The sequence below is a fragment of the Rutidosis leptorrhynchoides genome, chromosome 9 (genome assembly GCF_046630445.1).
Source record: "Rutidosis leptorrhynchoides isolate AG116_Rl617_1_P2 chromosome 9, CSIRO_AGI_Rlap_v1, whole genome shotgun sequence".
NCBI classification, from domain to species: Eukaryota; Viridiplantae; Streptophyta; class Magnoliopsida; order Asterales; family Asteraceae; genus Rutidosis; species Rutidosis leptorrhynchoides.
This window is the reverse complement of record NC_092341.1, coordinates 36,857,146-36,880,115: the sequence shown is the minus strand read 5'-3', so window position 1 is coordinate 36,880,115 and position 22,970 is coordinate 36,857,146.

Below are 22,970 nucleotides of genomic sequence, written 5' to 3'. Positions count from 1 at the left end.
CAGAGATTGTAGTTAACGCTGGTTAAGTTGCGGCCGAAGGACGTACATTATTGCATATTTGTAATATGAATTAACCGAGTAGTCAAGATTCACACGCAATAACTTAGCACGGAAAGATTTATTTCAATATATATATATATATATATATATATATATATATATATATATATATATATATATATAATATACATATATATAATATACATATAATTTCTTCAGAGGGAATGAGTTAATTCTTCATAACTCGTTGATACAATATACACATTATTGATTAGTAATGATGTCCACAGTGATTCTTGAACTGACGGAGTTTGTGATGTTATCTGTGTTGTTGATTCGGATGTTGACTGTACTGATGATGCCGGTAACGCTGACGGTACTGTTGATGCTGTTGGTAAAGCAAGTTTAGCTTGTTAATCACACACCATTTTTGTCAGGGTTTCTACTCTTCCTTCTATCATTTTGGTTCGATTAACTGATTTATGGTTAGGGCTAGATTAGATAATCTCTAAGACTTTAGAGATTACATAATCGCCGCGGAATGTTTCTCCAATGAAGTTATGAATTAATACTTCGTCAGTTATTGTTGTTGGTACTCCTTGGTATCTATGGTGCATATGACGTTGATGCTCGTGGGACAGATTGTGATGTTGAGGTTTACGACGCGATTGTGGTTGGAGGTGGTAATGGTACTGTTGGCGTTGATGATGGTGGTACTGGTTATGCTGCTGATGCTGCTGCTGGTGTTTGTAATCTCTGCACCATATTCTCCAAAGCCACTACCCGAGCGCGAAGCTCGTTGACTTCTTCTATTACACCGGGGTGATTGTCGGTTCGGAAGAGCGGATAAATAAAATCTAAAATTTGATGTAATATATAATCGTGACGAGATACTCTAGAAATGAGCGAGAAAATGGTGTTTCGGACAGGTTTGCCGGTAAGTGCTTCAGGTTCTTCGTCAAGAGGGGAATGTGGTGGATGGAAGGGATCATCTTCTTCTTGTCTCCAATGATACCCATCCCCAATTCATCCAGAATAGGTGATGACTGATTGGTTGATCCATTCCGGTCACACTGCTTTCGGAGCTTGAGTGAGATTCCATTTCGGAATCCGAGTGACTTGAACTAACGACGAATTCCATTTTGTACGATTTGATAAAGGATTTTTCGATATAAAATGATTTTTCCGACTATCGGGTGATATTCTATTTACATAGGATATCTATATATATATATCAAAAGATTTCGTAGATTACGGAGGAATTTGCGGGATATGTCAGGCAAAGTTTAAAGTAATAGATACGATAAGATATGATTTAGCAGATACGCTAAGATATGAATTTTGTCTATACACTACTCATGTAATTAATGTAGCAAGACGTGTCTAGACTAATAATGATAAGTAGGTAATTTCATAAGGATGATAAGCAGATGATTTTCGACTAGAATGATAAGCAAAACTTTTGACATGCAGACACGGTCGAAGTCCAGACTCACTAATGCATCCTAACGACTTATAAGTTAGACCCATTAATGCAGACCTGGTTCGCTAAGACCACCGCTCTGATACCAACTGAAAGGACCCGTTCATATACATTATAAACGATTCACAATAGTTGATTACATTGCGAGGTATTTGACCTCTATATGATACATTTTACAAACATTGCATTCGTTTTTAAAAGGCAAATTTTCTTTACATCGAAAATTGACAGGCATGCATACCATTTCATAATATCCACTATCCAACTATAAATTGATTTAATAATAATCTTTGATGAACTCAATGACTCGAATGCAACGTTCTTCAAAATATGCTATGAAAGACTCCAAGTAATATCTTTAAAATGAGCAAATGCACAGCGGAAGATTTCTTTAACACCTGAGAATAAACATGCTTTAAAGTGTCAACCAAAAGGTTGGTGAGTTCATTAGTTTATCATAATCATTTATTTCCATCATTTTAATAGACCACAAGAATTTCATTTCCAGTTCTCATAAATATACGTCCCAAGCATAGAGACAAAAATAATCATTCATATGGTGAACACCTGGTAACCGACATTAACTAGATACATATAAGAATATCCCCTATCATTCCGGGATCCTCCTTCAGACATGATATAAATTTTGAAGTACTAAAGCATCCGGTACTTTGGATGGGGTTTGTTAGGCCCAATAGATCTATCTTTAGGATTCGCGTCAATTAGGGTGTCTGTTCCCTAATTCTTAGATTACCAGACTTAATAAAAAGGGGCATATTCGATTTCGATAATTCAACCATAGAATGTAGTTTCATGTACTTGTGTCTATTTTGTAAATCATTTATAAAAACAACGCATGTATTCTCAGTCCCAAAAATATATATATAAAAAGGGAGTAAATGAAACTCACATACTGTATTTCGTAGTAAAAATACATATAACGTCATTGAACAAGTGCAAGGTTGGCCTCAGATTCACGAACCTAAATTCATTATATATATTTATGTGTTGGTCAATATTTGTCTAACAAATTAGGTCAAGTCATAGTGTACCACAATCCTAATGCTCGAGACTAATATGCAAAAGTCAACAAAAGTAAATTTGACTCAAAATAATTTCCAAAAATCTATACATGATTAATATATAGTTTAAATATCGTCATTTTATATTTTTAAATATTTTTTAAAAGATTTATTAGAGTAAATAATATAATTTATGTATTAATAAATAAAATTTTATATTAAATTTATATAATAAAATATACTTTTATATATATTAAGTAATAAAATTTATAGGGTTCATTTAATATCATAAAGATAATATGATAGGTATTATTAAAGTAAGTTATTAGACGTAGTAAAATATGTTTGTATCACATATTTATTTGATAAAATAATATCTATAATGATAGTAAGTAAAAGTTGTATTAGTTTGTAATAATAATTATTATTATAAAAATATCAATATTTATAATCACTAAGATGACATTATGATAAAACGATAATTCTAATTATGATAAATTTAATATTTACGATAATTTTTAGTATTATCTTTAAAATAATAATTCTATTTAAAATAATAATAATAATAATAATGATATTTTATAGTAACAATGACATTTCTATTAAAATGATAATTTTGGTTAAAATGATAGTTTTAATACTAATGATACTTTTAATAATAATAGTAATGATAAAAATAATAAGAACGATAATTTTATCTAAATCAATATCTTATAATATTTTAATTTCATCATGATACTCTTACTCATTATTTCCTAATCGTTTCGTTTAATAGCTTTTAATCGTCTTTTATTTCGTGTACATAGTAATGATAATAATAGTAATAAAAATAATTAGGTGTTACAAATATTTGTTTTAATTACACTAATATTAATAATGATAGTTACTATAATATTATTAACGATAATACTAATAATTATCTTAATGATAATATAGTAATAATAATAATAACAATAACAATAACCATTTTTAAATAATGATATATATATATATATATATATATATATATATATATATATATATATATATATATATATATATATTAATAATAATAATAATAATAATAATAATACTAATAATAATAATAATAATAATAATAATTGGATAATAATAATAATAATACTAATTATAACTTTAACGATAGTAATAATAAAAAAAAATTACAATTTTTAATGATAAATCCCTTTTATTGATAACGATAATAATAATCATAATAATAAGATAAAACTAGAACGACGATAAAAACGACGATAATAATAATCATTTTTAATAAAAATATCGAAAATTCAATTGATTATAACTTCTAATCCGTTCATCGAAACCATTCGATATCTAAAGGAAAAGTTCTTAATTTTTCGCTAGCTTTCCAAGGACATGCATATCTTATACCTTATCTCAACCGCAAGTGTAACTAATTCAAGATTCAACCTAACCTGTCTAAGGGCAATATCAAAAGTACAAGCATGCATAATCCTAAATACTCGAGCACTGGTCAGGGATATAGTATTAGTATGTAAAAGTTAAATTATGAGTACCCACGTATCAATATTGAGATTCAATATTGCAGGAAAGGTACGTAGACGTAACGGAAATGATAAACACTATATTGACCTCACGAGCATACCCATCAACGATACTCAATCACCTCCATAGCTATAACCCATAATTTCCTTAACCCTATCCTACTCAATCACTCCGTCGTAATATTTTATGTATACTAATAATATCTTGAAATAATACGGAGTAAATATATATATGTAAATCGATTGAGAGAGTTTAGAGAAAAATATTTTCAAGTTTCTATGAAAAAATGGAACCTATTGAATTCTATTTATAATAGATTTTTGAATTATTAAAGTGAATTATTAAAGTATGAATTATTAAAGTGAATTATTAAAGTATGAATTATTAAAGTATGAATTATTAAAGTGAATTATTAAAGTATGAATTATTAAAGTGAATTATTAAAGTTAAAGTAAAGTAAAAATAAAGTAAAGGTAAAGTTTAAGTATAGTAAAAGTATAAAACTATGTACGTATAATACGCGTATAAATATATATAATATTAATTTAAATCGTTATATATATTTAATAAAATAAAATATAAATATCGTTATCTTTATCATACTAGTTAAGTAATGAGTTGTCAAAAGTGGTTCTAGATATTTATAAAAGTTATATACGTTTTAATAATAAAGTTATTTTTAAACTGAAAACGTTTTTGTACGTTTGAAACTAAATAGATCAATCGAGTCTTTATGAGATTCAATCTTCCACTATCCTTTGTCTAGTTCTCAATGATTGACAATTTGTTCTTATTTATAAATCACTTTACCATTTTCCGAATATTGTTAAAATGGAAAGATTTCTCAAATCAACGTGGGCCTTTCAATAGAGACTTGTAATCATAATTCAATATATCTGATAATTCAATCATTTGATCTTATCTTCTAATTCCATTGATAAACATTTTGAAACAGATACAATCATATAAAGTATTTAATCTAATATTTTGTTTACGTTTCAAGTTATAATATATATACACATATACATATATAATCATATTCGTTTAATGGTTCGTGAATCGTTGGAACTTGGTCGAGGTTGAATGAATGTATGAACATAGTTTAAAATTCTTGAAATTTAACTTAACAAATATTACTTATCGTGTCGGAAACATATAAAGATTAAAGTTTAAATTTGGTTGGAAATTTCCGGGTTGTCACATGTTACATGTTCCGCGTAGAGCTAAAGAACTACGCGTTTCGCGTAGAAAACCACACGATCCGCGTAGGAGTAATCGACAGTTTTTTTTTTTAATTTTATTTTTTCATTTGTTCTTTGTTGATCCCGTGTTGACGTATATTGACTTGGAACTTTTCATTTGAACTCTTTCTCTTCGATCATCTTGGAATTGAATTCGAGTAAACATTATCTTGATATATATTTGGTTTAAATCCATCATTTTATCGTTGTTTTATCGTCGTTTCTTCAAACCTCAAGCTCGTGTTTACTTTTGTCGTTTTTCTCGTGAATTATGCATTTGAATGTCTTCATTTCGGTAAAAGCCGATGAAATATAAATGGTATTGCGTCGAAATATATGTATGTTTAAAGCAATATCAGTAATGCTAAACATTTAATAGTTCAACAACTAGTGCGATAACAATTTGGGTAAAACGGGGCAATCTAAGCATAGAGAGGATTAGGTAAGTGAACACTACTTAGTTAATTTGATTTAAGTTCTTAATATTTCGTTACTTGTTACTTGCTACTAGTTTACTTGTTAAGTTTAAGTTTGTTTAATTGTGCAAGTTTTAGTTGTTAATCAAAATCAATCAACCCCCCACCACCATAATCAAACAAACCCTAGGACAATTGATAGTTTCAAATATTCGACTTACACCGCTCTCTTGGGACGAACTTGATAAGAATACTTACATTGAAGTGCTATAATAACCGGGTTCTAAGTGCTCATTAGTTGTGTGTGCTTATTTGTAGTGTCTGAATTATATATAAATTTAGAGGGTAAAAGATGCATATCACGCAACACATCAATACCCATAAAGTGTATTATTATACCTTTCTTTCACTTCCAGAACCGAAGCTAATGGCAACTCAACATCAACACCATCATCTAATGTAGCTAAAGGCTCTATAAACCTGAAGTTCACGATCTTCTTTCTTTGTTATCCATTGACATCACCCAAATAAGAAGATGTTAAATCAACTTTGTCAACAGTAGGTGGCTTCCCAGCCCCATTCTCCTTTGATCCACTGATATTGCTTCGTTTACACGTATTCTTACTCGCAACATTGGTTCTTTTTATTTGGGTTTTTGATATGAATTGAAGAAATGTCGAAGAAATTGTTAAAGTTTGAGTTGTTAGATTCCTACGAGATGGTTTAAAGAGTTATTATGTTTTAGAAGATAGTCGGATGAAAGTTTCACTATTTTTAAGAAGATAATCGAAAGTCAAAACAAAGCGTCAAAGTATAAAAGTGAAACAGAAAAATACTGTTCTAGTTAGCGAATCTGGCGGCCGTAATGTCTTTTAATGCGGTCGCGATTTTGGTTGTTGCCCATATTATTTTTCTCGCGGTCGCATTACGTTAACAGAAATCCAGAAATAGAAATCAAGAAGAATTGCGCTCGCAATGAGGTTAATGCGGTCCCGATTTAGTGAGATGCGACCGCGAGGTTGTCAGCAGACTTCAGTTTTTTTGCCTATTATAAATACGCAAATTTTGACCCTTTTTAGGGTAATCAGTTTTTAGTTTACGAATTTTATACCTAGGGTTACGAATATTACAGCTCTCTAAGGCTATTTTATGATCTTTTGTCATTGGGGTTTCAACTGTTGTCAGAGATTAATCATTGGTACTCTTTTATCTTTAATTTTGATTAATATTATAATGAATTCTTGTTATTCCTATTGTTCAATTGCTTTTATCATTACCATGAGTAGCTAAATTCTTAGTATTTGCTTAGATGATTGAACCTAGGTGATGTATTGCTTGATCTTTTATATGTATTGATAATTACTTTTGATTGTCATTCTTAATTACTCCCACTAATTTATCTCATTGATTATTAGTTTGTTGGTTGATGTAACAAGAGTTACTAGATCAATTAATTTATCTAGGTTATTGAGAGATAAATAGATAAGTTGAATTACATACGGGAGACCGGTGTAATTAGATTAGTAATTAATCCCATCAATTGAGTAGGTAATTGTGAAGCCTAAATAGGGACACCGATTTACCCTTCAACTGAATCATAATCTTGAGTAGTTAATATTGATTGATTGTGTTCTTCAGAAGCGTGTGGGAGACCAACGTGAAAAACTGACACTTTCATGATAGAATTAGTATCTAAGTTAGGCATACCAGCTTACCTTACTAATTGCTTAATGAACTTGGTTAACGAGAGTTATACTTAGGGATTTAATTACACTGTTCTTAATAAAAGTAATCTGGATCCTAGGGAATATAATCTAAGTGAATACCCCTTTATCAATTGAATTCGTATTTTCTTTCTTTGTTTTAATTAGTTTAAAATCAAAACCCCATTTTACAACTAAAATCTTCAGAATAATTAATAGTTTTCAATCCTAAACTTTGCTCCCTGTGGACGAATTCATAAGTATACTATAATAAGATTAGGTATGTTTTGCGCATATCAAACTTTTAGCGCCGCTGCCGGGGAGCGGTGTGTCTTAAGATTTTACAAGCTTTTAGTTATTCGATCCTTTCGTGGAAACTTGTTTTCGAGAAAGTTACTTTTCTGTTATTTTATTTTCAGTTTTACGCTTTGGTTTTGTGGTGGTGTGAACGCAGGTTAGGTACTAATAACTCTGGAATCGTCTAGAGTTTATCATACACGCAGCAAAGCTAAAGTTAAGCAAGAAATCACCGAAGGTTTCTTAGAATTACCTTTTTATATTCCGAATTTTGAGTATATTAAGGAAGAGGTTAAAATGGGTGAACCAGCGAGAGGTCAATCGATGAAAGCAATGATGAAAGCCACGAGGGCTGGTAATGGACATGCCATTACCCAACCGGTAGTTGATAAAGATTTTGAAGTTAAGGGGCAGATTTTAAATATGATCACTCATCAATGCGAGTTCAGGGGTACATCGAAAGATGTGATGACCCGGAAATTTTTGACCAAATTTAAACTTAATCTTTAACGTTTCCGACACGATAAGCAAAGTCTGTAAAGTTGAATCTCAAAATTTTTGAACTATTCAATTACCTTTCGATTATTCTCAACGATTCGCGAACAATTATAGGTAAATAGATACATATATATACCATAAATTGAAAACGTAACAAAGTGTTGAGTATATGATACTGTGCATTAAACTTATTGGTTTGATTATCTGATTGATATATTTAGATACAGAGTTAAAAGATTATGCCAAACGATTGAATTAAAAGATAATTATTGAGTCCCTTAAGGATTATGATATTATTACGGGTCTCTGTTGTAAGGTCCACGTTGATTTGGGAAATCATTCATTCTTAACGGTATTCGGAATAAATGGTAAAGTGTTTGTTTAAATAACGTAATTTGGACACATACAATAATAAGGAATATCAACTGTTAGAATTAGATATATGAATAACTTGCGATATGTATTTTAAAACGTGTTTATTAATATCGAAAATATATATTTAATAATACGATAAAATATAATATTAACTTGGTCATAAAAATGAATTGTTATTATATATATATTAACAAATAGCGAGATGATGATTTATAGAAGTAAATGATCAAAATACTCGAAAGTTTAAGATATACTTTGAGTGGTATAGTTTAGGGATAATTTAAGGCTATATTTTGACAAAGGTACGTGACACGAAATGTAAAATACAAGTTTTCTCAGCGTAGGAAAGGACATTTGAAAAACTGGAACCGGGACATAAGTCGAGTGATGACGTACGACTTATCGGAACAAAAATTACAAGTCAACTAAGCATGTAAATTTAATATAATATATAATTAATTATATAAATTAAATATATTATATAAAATTATGTCGACAAACAAAAGGTTAAAAGTTTGTGAGCTGGATCAGAGGGCCATGCGATCGCATGGCCTTGAAGCACAAATCCCATGCGATCGCATGGGGTGCTTTTTCAGAAAAGGTACTATAAATTCAACTGTTTTGCTCGAACATCACACACACTTACACAGATATAGATATATACTCCGTAATATTTATATTATTTATATTATTATTATTATTATTAATATTATTATTATAATTATTATAATTATTATTATTAAAGATTAATATTAATATTAATCTTATTATTAACAGTAGTATTAATATTATTTTTATTAGTATTATACATAAAATACTACGACGAGGTCATGTTCAAACGATTTCAAAAATGATTTTCGAGTGAATTAAAGCTAAGGAAATTATGGGTTATTGCCAAGGAGGTTATGGGTAATGTTCAGGGGTATAATTGTGAATCAAACTTAGTGTTTATCATCTCCGTTACGTCTACGTACTTTTCTACAATATTGAATCTCAATATTAATACGTAAGCATTTGTATTTTATATTTTATAAATTAATAGTGTATACATACTAGTGCTCGAGTGTATATATTTATACATGCTTGTATGCTAAATTTCGTCATTAAACAGTTTATAATAAATCACGAATTAAATACATATATTACGGGTAAAAGGTATATGATATACATGTTTTCGGAAAGCTGGCGAAAAATCAATAACTTTTCATTTAGATATCGAATAGTTTCGAGGAACGAATCAAAAGATATGGTCAACTGAATTATAATTGACATTAATTGGAATTGCTTTTTGAATCTGCAATTAATACTTAAACAACTTGTTTACGAGATTGATAAAATGGATTTTTGAATATTACCAACTGAGTAAATGAATCCTTATATAAGGTACGTCTCGTTTGTTGAACTATTGTCAAAATTAACTTTTTAAAACAACTTTGAATAACTTTTGTATGTCAATTTCGAGCATTAAGATTGTGATACACTATGACCTGACTTAGCTTGATAGACATTTATTGACCAACATATGTTCTCTAGGTTGAGATCAACGATTATTTGATATACCGAGTTTCGGTCACATTACGATGAATAACTTTATGTGCTGCTAAGGTGAGTTTCATTGATCCCTTTTTAATTGCTTTTGCAATATATATTTTTGGACTCAGAATACATGCAATTTATTTTAAACAAAATGGATACAAGTACATACTAAATTCTACACTGAGTTTGAATCGAAAATCCCTTAGCTTTGGTAACTAGTAACTGCCAGTTATAAGAACTGGTGGGCGCGAGTAGTAGTATATGGATCCATAGGGCTTGATATCCCCATCCGAGCTAGGGCACTAGCCTTTTAACAGACGTATGATATTTGAGAAGCGTACACGTTGGTTTGCGTGTATTATTAAGATGATTATACAAAGGGTACAAATTATATATACTTTAAGTTTAGTTGCCAGGGTGCTCAATTTCGTAGAATATTTTGATAAACGTTTCTGGATGAAACAACTGAAATCTTGTGATCCATCTTTATATACAGATTATGCGAAACATACAAACTATGAACTCACCAACCTTTGTGTTGACACTTGTTAGCATGTTTATTCTCAGGTTCCCTAGAAGTCTTTCGCTGTTTTCTTATATGATAGACAAGCTATGTGCATGGAGTCTTATATGGCATATTTTTCAAGAAAACGTTGCATTCACCAATTCATCATCATGTACCTTATTTTGACTGCATTGTCAACGGAAGTACTATTGTAAACTATTATATATGGTGATTGTCTATATGTAAAAATCATCAGATGTCGAAAACCTTTGATTTAAATATTCATTTATGGTGTGCCTTTTCAAAAGAATGCAATGTTTACAAAAGTATCATATAGAGGTCAAATACCTCGAAATAAAATCAATGAATGACGTGTTCGTCCATATGGATTTGGAGCGACCGTCATAGTTGGTATCAGAGCGTTGGTCCTAGCGAACCAGGTCTTGCATGAATGTGTCTAACTGATAGTTGTTAAGATGCATTAGTAAGTCTGGACTTCGACCGTGTCTGCATGTTAAAAGTTTTGCTTATCTTTTCTTGTTAGAAATTACATGCTTATCATTCTTAAGTCTAGACACGTTTTCCTGCATTTATTGCATAAATAGTGTATAGACAAAAATTTATATCTTAGCGTATCTGTTACTGTAAACTTTTCCTGATATCTTCCGAAAATTTCTCCGTGATTTATGGAATTTGGTATTATATATACATATGTAAATTATGTATTGAAGAATACCAAACTAAATTCTATAATCTAATTCATATCAAAAATCATCTCCCTAATTATACAAGTTGGATCCCGTATCTATTTCAAACTCTGACAGCTATTTCGATATGGATATTCACCTGAATTCCGAAGACAGTGTAACCGGAATGGATCAACCAATTAGCCATCATCTATTCTGGATGAATTGGGGATGGGTTCGTAGCCTACTTAATTATTGGAGACAAGAAGAAGGCGATCCCTTTCATCCACCACATTGCCCTCTTGGAGAAGAACCTGAAACACTTACCGGCGAACCTGTTCGAGACACCATTTTCTCTCTCATTTCTAGAGTATCTCGTCACGATAATATACTATCTCAAATTCTGGATCTTATTCATCCGCTCGTCCGAACCGCCAATCATCCCGGTGTAGTAGAAGAAGTCAACGAGCTTCGTGCTCGGGTAGTGGCTTTGGAGAATATGGTGCAAAGGTTACAAACACCAGCAGCATCACCGGCATCAACAGTACCACCGACAACAACACCAACAGTACCATTACCACCACCAACAACATCCGCATCACAAACCTCAACTTCACAATCTGTTCCACGAGCATCAACGTCATACGCACCGTAGTTACCAAGAAATACCAGCAACAATAACCTATGAAGTATTAACTCATTTCCCCTGAAGAAATTTTATGTATATTTAATATATATGAATTTTGAAATCAAAATAAATATTTTCATACTAAACTATTACGTGTGAATCTTAACTGGTAGGTACTACTCGGTTAGTTCATATTACTAATATGCAATGATGTACATCCTTCCTTAACAACTTAACCATTGTTAACTACAATATCCGTTTCAACTCCATGAATTCTATTTCATAATAAACCAAGTGTATTAATCAATTACATAATTGATTTTACATTTTCAATTTCAATATACTCGAAACTTTTCAGAAAACATCATCTGTGCCTTGTAAGCTTCACAAAAATTCCACGAGCACCAACATCCTTCACCGAGGAATATCAATAAGAATAAATAATGAAGTATCGATTACATTAGTGAAATACTCCGCAAAGATTATGTAATCTTTAATGTTTTAGAGATTAATCATTTCTAAGTCAAGCCGAAAATTAAATGAGCTTAATATGATATTAACTCATTAAATCTGTGTTACATCTGAAGAAAATATACATACATATATTTTCATAAAGACGGTAATAAAAATTCTTTTATACAAAGTATTAATTGTGAAATCTTTAACGGGTAGGTAATACCCGAAAAATATATAAGTTCGCAATTAATATGTTACACTATACATTCTTCAATTTTGATTCAAAAATTATTAACTATGCTTATAGCGATATACAATCGTTTCCATACAAATTCAATTACTTATTCTGATATTAACAGAGCAGAATCCAAGTCAAGATTTAACAAGTGACATCATTCTTAGATCTCTACATCTTTCAAAGCTATACTTTGACTTCAAAACAGTGAAAGATCCTTTAGCATTGTTATTACCGAAAATAATCTTGCAATTTCTTTTCAAAGTATCCAGTTTTATCACACTTCCAACCAGTCAACTTCAACTTTTCAGATTAAGCCTTATTGTAACCTTGATATATACGTTTTGTTACTGGGGAACCTTTCATGTTCCGCCACATTAGCAGTAAATTTACCAAACAACTTTATTAATCCTTGACCTTTCAAAAAATTCTTATACTCATTGAAACCCTATCATGTACTCATCCACATCTTGTAACAATAATTTCCATACCAACCACCGGGAATTAGCAATCAGTATTTTGAATCTCGCAGCATTTTCTACGACAACTGTTATATATATATAACATCTATCTTTTAGACTTACATACTTCGAATGTGAAGTTTCTGAAAAACACCCCAAACTACGAAACTAGTTCTACGAATTTAGAAAAAATGCTGATGAAGTAGCAAAAACTATAAACGACTTTAACAGTCAAAAGTTTGACGATAAATAGTAGTGTGTTGGAAAAGCACAGAAAAAGAGAAGGTTTGAAACTGGAAAACGGGTTGAGCAAAGTATGAAGGAAGCTGTAGACAAATCACAAGGACAAAATCTACCTTCAAAAAATCCAAATGATTCAGTGTCTGCTGAAACCATTAGTAAGAATCTTACTTCTTATTCTAAACCTTCACAGACAGATTTTCCACATCATCCTCTGATATTAGAAATTCTAAGATATCATCGTATCTTCCATTATAAATATCCTCCATATTTCTGAAGATATTTTCATAACTATTCTTATCCGAAATCATTTATCTCTTCACACTATCTGTGTTACATCATAAAAGAAACTGTTTTAGTTTCTAATTTCTGAAAATTTTGAAAAATGGATGTTTTTGAAGTAGTGTTGGGAATTGAAGCATGAGTTAGTATAATATAATGACACTTGATCAACGTGATTATATTACAGTAAGTCATGCTGAGTTTCTAATGGAACGTGATAAAGGTTCACAGATCATACCCTCATCATGAACCATGTTACATAACTCTTTCATTCTATTTAACCTCTAAACATATCAAGAAAATATTTTTCTTGATGATTCGGTCTTTTTCGAGGTATTCTGGTAATTTGACAAGTCAGATTGTGCCATTAACGTTTCTTTCTTAGAACATTAATTATGTTCATTTCAAAATCCATACCTACAAATTTTGGACCATTATTCGCTTGACTTAAAGTCGGGAAGAGAAAACGAAAGTATGAAGTTCCGAAATATAATGGAAAATATAAATCCCGAAAACAACCCCGAAATTACAAACTGTGTATATCAATGCGTATAGCAATACAAAGACACGGGAGAATGAAAAACAATATAACCCCAAGGTAATAGTAGAAGAAAATAACCTCCTCTGGTGGCAGATGAAAAAGAAGAATGAATGATATGATAGCCAAGAAAATATCAAGAATCAGAACTGGATGAAGCATTTTCACAAATCTTTTGTAAGTATGAAATAAGAAAGAAGATTATAGGAGTGGTGAAAATAAATGAAACGGAAGAGGTTAATTTATAGCAAAATATCAGACATAGCAATCGAGGCAGATTACGCATTTAATCAAAAGAAGTCCTAATTTTCTTAAATTCTGAAGAATCAAATCTTATTTAAATTATGAAGATTTTCTATTCCTTAAATTCCGGAAATCAATCGTTACTACATCAAGAGATAAGACGAACCTCTATTCTCCATTTCACTCTATTACGATAACTTCTCTCATACGCTTCGAGTAATCGGATTGTTTTATCCGTATTATTCAATGGTGATAAAATTCTATTTACCAACTCATATTCGTCATGAAAACATTTTTATTGTCAGCCATGACGACCTCACTCAAATTTCGGGACGAAATTTCTTTAACGGGTAGGTATTGTGATGACCCGGAAATTTTTGACCAAATTTAAACTTAATCTTTAACGTTTCCGACACGATAAACAAAGTCTGTAAAGTTAAATCTCAAAATTTTTGAACTATTCAATTACCTTTCGATTGTTCTCAATGATTCGCGAACAATTATAGGTAAATAGATACATATATATACCATAACTTGAAAACGTAACAAAGTGTTGAGTATATGATACTGTGCATTAAACTTATTGGTTTGATTATCTGATTGATATATTTAGATACAGAGTTAAAAGATTATGCCAAACGATTGAATTAAAAGATAATTATTGAGTCCCTTAAGGATTATGATATTATTACGGGTCTCTGTTGTAAGGTCCACGTTAATTTGGGAAATCATTCATTCTTAACGGTATTCGGAATAAATGGTAAAGTGTTTGTTTAAATAACGTAATTTGGACACATACAATAATAAGGAATATCAACTGTTGGAATTAGATATATGAATAACTTGCGATATGTATTTTAAAACGTGTTTATTAATATCGAAAATATATATTTAATAATACGATAAAATATAATATTAACTTGGTCATAAAAACGAATTGTTATTATATATATATTAACAAATAGCGAGACGATGATTTATAGAAGTAAATGATCAAAATACTCGAAAGTTTAAGATATACTTTGAGTGGTATAGTTTAGGGATAATTTAAGGCTATATTTTGACAAAGGTACGTGACACGAAATATAAAATACAAGTTTTCTCAGCGTACGAAAGGACATTTGAAAAATCGGAACTGGGACATAAGTCGAGTGATGACGTACGACTTATCGGAACAAAAATTACAAGTCAACTATGCATGTGAATTTAATATAATATATAATTAATTATATAAATTAAATATATTATGTATATTATATAAAATTATGTCGACAAACAAAAAGTTAAAAGTTTGTGAGCTGGATCAGAGGGCCATGCGATCGCATGGCCTTGAAGCACAAATCCCATGCGATCGCATGGGGTGCTTTTTCAGAAAAGGTACTATAAATTCAATTGTTTTGCTCGAACATCACACACACTTACACAGATATAGATATATACTCCGTAATATTTATATTATTTATATTATTATTATTATTATTATTATTATTATTATTATTATAATTATTATTATTAAAGATTAATATTAATATTAATCTTATTATTATCAGTAGTATTAATATTATTTTTATTAGTATTATACATAAAATACTACGACGAGGTCATGTTCAAATGATTTCAAATATGATTTTCGAGTGAATTAAAGCTAAGAAAATTATGGGTTATTGCCAAGGAGGTTATGGGTAATGTTCGGGGGTATAATTGTGAATCAAACTTAGTGTTTATCATCTCCGTTACGTCTACGTACTTTTCTACAATATTGAATCTCAATATTAATACGTAAGCATTTATATTTTATATTTTATAAATTAATAGTGTTTACATACTAGTGCTCGAGTGTATATATTTATACATGCTTGTATGCTAAATTTCGTCGTTAAACAGTTTATAATAAATCACGAATTAAATACATATATTACGGGTAAAAGGTATATGATATACATGTTTTCGGAAAGCTGGCGAAAAATCAATAACTTTTCATTTAGATATCGAATAGTTTCGAGGAACGAATCAAAAGATATGGTCAACTGAATTATAATTGACATTAATTGGAATTGCTTTTTGAATCTGCAATTAATACTTAAACAACTTGTTTACGAGATTGATAAAATGGATTTTTGAATATTACCAACCGAGTAAATGAATCCTTATATAAGGTACGTCTCGTTTGTTGAACTATTGTCAAAATTGACTTTTTAAAATAACTTTAAATAACTTTTGTATGTCAATTTCGAGCATTAGGATTGTGATACACTATGACCTGACCTAGCTTGATAGACATTTATTGACCAACATATGTTCTCTAGGTTGAGATCTACGATTATTTGATATACCGAGTTTCAGTCACATTACGATGAACAACTTTATGTGCTGCTAAGGTGAGTTTCATTGATCCCTTTTTAATTGCTTTTGCAATATATATTTTTAGACTGAAAATACATGCAATTTATTTTAAACACAATGGATACAAGTACATACTAAATTTTAAACTGAGTTTGAACCGAAAATCCCTTAGCTTTGGTAACTAGTAACTGCCGGTTATAAGAACTGGTGGGCGCGAGTAGTAGTATATGGATCCATAGTTCTTGATATCCCCGTCCGATCTAGAGCACTAGCCTTTTAACGGACGTATGCTATTTGAGAAGCGTACACGTTGGTTTGCGTGTATTATTAAGATGATTATACAAAGGGAACAAATTATATATACGTTAAGTTTAGTTACCAGAGTGCTCAATTTCGTAGAATATTTTGATAAACGTTTCTGGATGAAACAACTGAAATCTTGTGATCCATCTTTATATACAGATTATGCGAAACATACAAACTATGAATTCACCAACCTTTGTGTTGACACTTGTTAGCATGTTTATTCTCAGGTTCCCTAGAAGTCTTCCATTATTTGCTTATATGATAGACAAGCTATGTGCATGGAGTCTTATATTGCGTATTTTTCAAGAAAACGTTGCATTCACCAATTCATCATCATGTACTTTATTTTGACTACATTGTCAACGGAAGTACTATTGTAAACTATTATATACGGTGATTGTCTATATGTAGAAATCATCAGATGTCGAAAACCTTTGATTTAAATATTCATTTATGGTGTGCCTTTTCAAAAGAATGCAATGTTTACAAAACGTATCATATAGAGGTCAAATACCTCGCAATGAAATCAATGAATGATGTGTTCGTCCATATGGATTTAGAGCGATCGTCACAAAAGAGGATGCATTCGGGCATCTTCGTTCTTTCAAGAGCATATGTAATTTGTTCAAGATTTCCCTAGTTGCAGATATTGTTATATATTTGAGGGTTTTTCCTTGGTCTTTGAAATACGATGCCAAGGACTGGTTAGAATCATTGCCCGAAGGTGAAATTGATAGTTGGACTATGATGGAAGATAGATTTTTGCAGTGTTTCTTTCTCGCTTCAAAGGCTGCGAAACTACAAAGTGACATTAATCACTTTGTTCAAAAGTCAAACGAGACACTTTATGATGCTTGGATACAGTTCGGTAAAATGCTTCGAAATTGTCCTCAACACGGGTTGAACAATTTTAATATGGTTCAAGTTTTTTATAAGGGTGTCAATGTGCCAACGAAGAAAGAAATAGATATTGCTGCAGATGGTTCTTTAATGAAGAAGACTCTAGATGAAGCTTATAACATCATCTCTGAAACCGCTACACACTCATATGATTGGCACCAAGAGATGGATGTTTCTCGATCATCTCATGTCGATAGTACCGAAACTAGTGATGAACTCGCATCGGTTAGAGCACAACTTGCAACTGTTAAAAGATAAATGGAATCGATGACTAAAGAGATGCACGCAATGAAAGTTGGTTGTGAGTTATGCGAGGGACCACATCTCACAAAGGATTGTAATCAGTCGACAATGGAGGACAGGTGAACTACTTGGGTAGTCAATATAATAATAAGTATCAAGGAGGTAGTTCGTGTTATCAAAGGAACGGACCACCGGGGTTTGTTAATCGAAATCAAAATCAATCATATGTGGATAATGGTCCTTCATTAGAGGAGTTGTTGCGGGGTTTTATAATAAAGTCGGATGAAAGCATCACGTCTTTGAGGCAAGATAGTGATTCGACAAAACAACAAGTGAGAAGTCAGCAGGCCTTGATTTAGAATTTGGAACGCGATGTGGGGCGTATAGCTCAATCGCTAATGGAGAGACCACCGAGTGCTCTCCCTTCGAATACGTAAGCTAATCCGAATGTAAATGGGCTGCCTCGAACAATCTTGACTAATAACCACCGAAATGATGTGAAGAATAAAGAGCCTCAAGTTTCTAATTATTCGCAAGTTAATGCTATTTCTGGTGTTGAGGTTTATGGTTCTGATGAGGTTATTCTGACTTATACTCATAATGGGGTAGATGGTTAGATTAGAGTTAGTGATATAACTCCCGCCTATGGTAATTACTTGATGATTTTGATGACGGGAAGTTCTTCTAGTTAGGGTAATCAAGAGTCGGAAGTTAAGAGTGTGGAGACTACCGAGTCTCATGAGTTTAGTGTTCAGAAGATTAAAGTGGGAGAAGAGGTGAAACCTTCACCTGAATTGAAAGTTTACAAGCCGCCTATTCCATATTCGAGAGCTATTCAATCCGAGCAACCGAAGGACACTGTTTGTAAGTCTATCAATACTAATGATAATATTTGTGTGCATGTACCTTTGGTTGATGTTCTTGCAGGTATGCCCAATTATGGGAAATTTTTGAAAGATTTAGTGGCGAAGAAGGGTGAGCATGAGCAGGCATCTTCCGCATTTCCTGAAGCGGAATGTGCTGCTATTTTGAAGAAGAGTGATATGCCACAAAATTTAGGTGATCCCGGGCCATTCATAGTGCCCTGTAGGATTGATGACTCTGAAATTTTAAGTGTTTAACTGATTCAGGTGCGAGTATCAATCTTATGCCTTTGTTTGTTTATTCACGTATGGGTTTTAGTGAGCTTAACCCGACTAATACTGGAGTTAGATTGATTAACCAGTCGATTAGTAAACCTATAGGGATTGCTGAAAATTTAGTGGTTAAAATAGGTGAATTAGAGTTCCCAGCTGACTTTGTAGTTGTTGATATGCGGGAGGATAAGGTTGTACCGATTGTTTTAGGTAGACCATTTTAAACAACTGCAGGTGCATTAACTGACTGGAGGACTTGTAAGTTGATTTTGAGGGATAGAGGTAAAACTTTGAGTTTTCAAACAAAGTTTAGTGTTAAACCACCGCCCACACCCGTTGAGTCTGTGAGTGTGCTTACTAGTGAAACTGATAGTGTTAACACTGAGACTAGTAAAAAGCCTAAGTGTGAGGGTGAAGTTGTTAAAGAGAAACCCGTGGTTGAATCGCCCAATGATAGTGTGGTTGATAGGTCTATGAGAAGGTTGTTCGGGCGGGTTAAGAAAGCGATGAATGAGAAAGATGAGTAGTTAAGACTCCGGTTAGTTTCTAATTTATCGAAAAAAGAGAAGGAAAAGTTGTGGGAATTGACTGGGGAGTCAAGGGTCGCGGATGATTGGTTAATAAGCATGATAGGTGATGGTATTGAAAGTGGAGGTTCTCATGGTTTGAAGGATCATCCGGGCATCAATTGAGAAGGAGGTGGAGTCTAGTGCAAGACTCGTTAATAAACTTGCACAGTGTATATCCTTGCATAATTTGTATAATGCGTGTGTTTTAAAACTAAAAATCCTAAAAAATTGAAAAACTAAAAAAAAAGAATTAAAAAATATTTTTCTTTTTGTGTTTTGTTCTTTTGTAATCATTGCAGGTACCATAATGTGATGACAATCGAGGAATGGCTGTTAGTGCAGAGCCGCCTGTCACTCCATTTCGCGATTATGTTGCTCTATATCCGGTTATGTTTTTCCCATTCACTCTATTGTCCTCTCGAATTTATATTTTATTTATCTGATTTCATGTAAATGAGGGCATTACATGATCTTAAGTATGGGGGAGAGATACAAATTCTCGCAGATGTAATACACTTGGCTTGAGTCTTATTTTTGATTAAATTGTTAAAAATTTGGGAATTTTTAAATTTTTTGACACATTACAAAGCCAAGTGTAGTTGTTTATGAAGCAAATTTTATCACTATTGTAAGTTAGATTGTGTAGGTACCTCAATGATTTTGGTGATTTTAGTGTTTTTTATTTTCTTTTGCGTGAGTGTGTGTGTAATAAGAAAGCAATGTCTTCCAGGGTATAAAAACCCAAAATTGTAGGATGATTCAAGTCTATCCATTAACGAAGTTAAGTCTTTCGAATGCCCGTCTTACTTGGTGTAGGAGACTTCCTAATCTACATCATTTTATACTGACATTGGTTAATGCATCATTTCACGATGTATTACACCGATGTATCGTACTGTGGGAAGAGGAGCCTTGAGCTTCAACCTGTGCTGTCTTCTTTAGGAAGAGCAATGTGTAACATCCCGCCTTTTTCCGTTTACCTTCCATTATATTATTTTAAAGTCCGTTATATAATTATAACATCTTCCGTTAATACGCGTTTTAAAATATCTCATTTAGGTAATTCACGCACCCGCTTTTAAACTTGAGGGACTAAACTTGCCAAGATGCCAAAGAGTTGACTAGGTCAAATGGTCAAACCTTATCCTCTCCATTCATTCATCACCTCCCTCTCTAATACTTCCATTCTTTTTCTCTCAAACACCCAAACTAAGATTCATCATCTATTCAAGATCTAGCAAGCATCAACTCAAACAAATTACATATTCAGAATCTTTGCATCTTCCTCTTCGAATTCATACCAACTTTCTTGCATTTGGGTAACTTTCTAAAAACACTAGATTTTGTGTTCTTGATGTTTTTAACTTATAAAAGTGTTCATTACTGTTTATGGCTCAAGTCTAACATTAATATGTGATTTATATGCTCGATCTTGTTATTTTAAGTAACTAGCATGAACTTGAGAGTTGGTGTGTTTGATTTTGTGATTTGGTTGCTTAAATGTTGTTAGATGTTAAAAGTGCATGTATTAAATGTGTTACTAGCATCACTAGCTTCAATTTGATATGTAGGTTGACTTAGAAAGACTCCATTAACATGATTGATGAAATTATGATTTTGAGTTAGGGTTTGATAGGAGTAAAATGAATTTTTGATGCACCAAATGCCATGAAATGTTGTTGGTGAGTGTTTAGTTGCAATGTGTGTTTAATTACCGTCGAAACGACATATCATACATGTAAATTGGTTGCCCGAATCATGAGACTGTGACGACCCGGAAATTTCTGACCAAATTTAAACTTTATCTTTAAATGATTTAATGTTTTCGACACGATAAGCAAAGTCTGTAATGTTGAGTCTCAAAGTTTTGGAACTATATTCATGTAATCAATTATTCTTTGACTGTTCTCGAAGATTCACGAACAATATATATATAACTTAATGTGCATATATATATATATATATATATATATATATATATATATATATATATATATATATATATATATATATATATATATATATATATATATATATATATATATATATATATATATATATATATATGATTTCAAATTATTTAGTAAACGATAGTAACATTCGATTATTGATTCGATTAATATTTAGATAAGTTAACTAAAACGTTTAAGATGAACCAGTAAAACACTAATTTGCAACAGTATTTTCGAATTGCTATAGTACCCGAAAAGCCACAGTGTTTTCGAAAATCACTATTTGGTACAGTAAAACACTATTTCAAAATGAAAATGTATATATTATATATATCTTAACAAATAGTGAGACGATGATTTATAGAAGTAAATGACCAAAACACTCAAATGTACAAGTTATATCTCGAGTGGTATAGTTTATTGATAATTTAGAAATATATTTTGACAAAAGCACGATTCGCGAAACGTAAAGTACAAGTTTTCTCAGTATACGAAAGGACGTTCGAAAAACCAGAACCGGGACATAAGTCGAGTGACGACGTACGACTTATCGGAACAAAAATTACAAGTCAACTATGCATGTGAATTTAATATAATATATAATTAATTATATAAATTAAATATATTATATTAATATAATAATATGTCGACGAACTACGAAACAAAAACAGATGTGAGCTGGACACTGAGCCCATGCGATCGCATGGGTTTATGCCTTCCCAGCCATGCGATCGCATGGCTATGGGGGACAGGCCAAATGCTATAAAGTTCGACGTTTTTCTGATTTATGATTCATTTTCTTCTTCTATCTCTCTATCTCTCGTATATATATTTATATTATTATTATTATTATTATTATTATTATTATTATTATTATTATTATTATTATTATTATTATTATTATTATTATTATTATTATTATTATTATTATTATTATTATTATTATTATTATTATTATTATTATTAAGATTAATATTATTATTAATAGTATTATACATAAAATACTACGACGAGGTTATGTCCAAACGATTTCAAAAATGGTTTTCGAGCGGGATAAAACTAAGGAAACTATGGGTTATAGCTATGGAGGTTATGGGTAATGTTCGTGGGTATTGTTTGCAAATCAAACCTAGTGTTTATCACATCTGTTAC